Source organism: Otolemur garnettii, unplaced genomic scaffold (genome assembly GCF_000181295.1).
Source record: "Otolemur garnettii isolate 467f Iridium unplaced genomic scaffold, OtoGar3 scaffold00393, whole genome shotgun sequence".
NCBI classification, from domain to species: Eukaryota; Metazoa; Chordata; class Mammalia; order Primates; family Galagidae; genus Otolemur; species Otolemur garnettii.
This window is the reverse complement of record NW_003852788.1, coordinates 70423-73401: the sequence shown is the minus strand read 5'-3', so window position 1 is coordinate 73401 and position 2979 is coordinate 70423. Positions and strand designations below refer to the sequence as shown.

At 41.4% G+C, this 2979-nt stretch overlaps 1 protein-coding gene across 1 annotated transcript in view; it reads left to right on the top strand.

Moving 5' to 3' along the window:
- LOC111722799 (zinc finger protein 85-like) overlaps positions 1-2979 on the top strand; it is a 42111-nt gene that overhangs the window by 31322 nt on the left and 7810 nt on the right. The window lies entirely within an intron of this gene.

Below are 2979 nucleotides of genomic sequence, written 5' to 3'. Positions count from 1 at the left end.
GAGCAATATGGGGAGATGGCTGACTAACTTTAGAAAGACCACCTGATCTTCCTCAATTGACCAGAAGGTTCGGTGAAAGGGGAAAGGAGCTTGGGAAACTGTAGATCTAGATGTCTCATAGAAACGGTTTCTTGCCGTCTGGCAGTCTGGGTGGCTGAGCTAGACCAAAACTGAAACAGGGGTTTACTGTTCACTATTTTCCTTCCTTAATTCCCAAGGTGGAGGGAGCAGGGGTTCAGTACCTGTTGCACAATGGTTATAGTGCAGGCCACATATACTGAGGCTGGCAGGTTTGAACCCAGCCTGGCCCAGCTAAGCAACAATCACAACTGCAACAAAAAATAGCCAGGCATTGGGGCAAGCACCTGTAGTCACAGCTAGTTGGGAGGCTGAGGGAAGAGCATCACTTAAGCCCAAGAGTTGGAGGTTGCTGTGACCTGTGATGCCGCGACACTCTTCCAAGGGTGACGTTGTGAGACTCTGTCTCAAAAAAAACTTCCCATGGGGATTCTGCAATCTTCATTCTTTAGTTAATGGCTCAAAACAATTGGTGATATTTTTGTTTCTCTTTTTAAGAGAGAGTCTCACCTTGTTGCCCTCTGTAGCATGGTGTGACATCACTGATCACAGCAACCTCAAACTCCTGGGCTCAAGCCAACTTCTTGACTCAGCCTCATGAGTAGCTGATAATAGAGGTGCCCACCAAAACACCTGCTGATTTTTAGAGACGGGGTCTCACTCTTGCTCAGGCAGGTCTGGAACTCCTGAATGCTGGGACTATAGACGTGAGCCATGGGGCCGGTCTTCTTCCTGAAATTCCTAAGCAAGGACATAAATAGGCATCATGTATATAAAGTGATCATTTGCTTGAAAATAGAGTAGGTGCTGCTGTTGCAGAATGAGATGCTTAGAGTGGGCATAATGGGAAATAACTTGTATGCATATTAAACCTTGAGAGGTGATGCTTAGCTAAGTGGTCCTCAGCCCAGGCCAGTAGGATTTCGTGGTCAGTTTGAAGAAGCACCTCATCTGTGACTCTGCCTTCCCACAGATTCTGTGAGTCTGGGCTGTGTCATCCTGTGGTTTTCATTAAGTGCCCCATGTGATGCTAAGGTTAGGCAAGTATCAAGCATGAGGGTTTCCGGGTACATTTAAGACAGTGGAGTTTTTTTTTTTTTCCAGAAAGAGGTCACAGGGCCCATATTTTCATTTCCATAGCAGAAATTGTTGGTGAGAAAGGCACTGGAGGCCAAGAAATAAGATACCTACACTTTGGCTTGGCACTGTGGCTCGAGTGGCTAAGGTGCTAGCCACATACACCTAAGATGGCAGGTTCGAATCCAACCCAAGCCCACAAAAAACAACAATGACGGCTGCAACCAAAATGTAGCCGGGCATTGTGGCAAGTGCCTGTGGTCCCGACTACTTGGGAGGCGGAGGCAGGAGACACACTTGAGCCCAGGAGTTGGAGGTTGCTGTGAGCTGTGATGCCATAGCACTCTACCCAGTGGGATAGCTTGAGGCTCTGTCTCAAAAAAACAAATTTAAAAAAAAATACCTTGGTCTTTATGTGGAATCTCCTTCTCCATAACTCCTGTAATAAAGAATAGGAAAGGGACATAAAATCTATGTTAACCAGTTTGATGAAAATATTTCAAATTGGATGTGAAAACACTACACTGTACCCCATGTTTGCATTTATATACACAGCTATCATTTAATAAAAAAAAAAGAAAGAAAATATCAAGGATCTCCATCTACTTAAAACAGGTAAACTTTATGGTATGCAAATTATATCTCGATAAAGCTAGTTTTAAAAAAAATAAAATTAAAACAAAAAGAATAGGAAAGGGTGAAATTTTTTCTGTACTTTGAGGTCCCTCTGTCTGTGGATATGGTAGGTGGTAGTAGTGCAGGGGTTAGGGTGATGCCTTTAAAGACATATTATCAAGATGCAGGAGTAACATGTCCAGATACTCTCCCCTGAGAAGGAAGTCAAGGCAAGGAGGAGAAAGAGAAAGAAATGATTGCTCCTCAGGTAAATGTGTCCAAGGTCTAGTGCTGTGCCTTCTGTTTCTCCTGCACTATCATGTTCTTAGAATTTGCCAACTTTTACGTCTCTTGTGATGTTCCTGCCCAATGAGTTTGTTTCAAATACAAGTCTATTTCTTATAATAGTCAAGGGGTTCCAAAAATCCTTCTCCTCCACATATATGGCAGAGTCTTCTTTCTATTCTCTTCATCCAAGCTTCTCATACATCATAAAATATTCTACCTTAAATTTATATCCTGAAATGGTGAAAACGTTCCCTTTCTCTCTGCTGAAAATGGGAAAATGTGGATGCCCCTAGATTCCCATTGTGGATGAAGTTGGGTCATTGAATGTTAGCAAAGAAGGGGAATATGTGCAGCTTAGCTTCCATCTGGAAGTTCTGTCAGTTCTGCATAAATGAGGTGAAGCACATGCACTTTTACAGAGGACCCTATTAACTGCCTAAATTATCTCCATGTTCTGGAAACCAGAATAATTAGCAAAGTCTGGCTTTCCAGAATGCTAAAAAGGACATATTTAAAGACATGATTAGAGACTAGAAAATATGCCAGGTATCTTGAACTTGGCCAAACACTAGTTTTTTTGTTTTTTAAACTAGTTTTTTTTTATCAGATTATGATTTACTTTTTCTGCCCTATTATAGCAGTAATATTGTTTGCACTTGTGAATGGGTATCATCTTTGTTTATTGGTTCAGAAATCAACTGGGATAAATCCAGTGTCTACAGTTCACTGCATGTTAGGCAAAATATTATCATGAGACAGAATCATTGGCATTCCTGTTGAGCTTGTTGGAAATTTAGGAATTGAATCTTCACCCCATATCTTCTGAATAAATTTCTATATTTTTTCAAGATCTCCAGTTCTCTATTGCACATGTTTAAACTTTAGAAGTGTCGTTTAACTCGCCATGACTTTTTTTTTTTT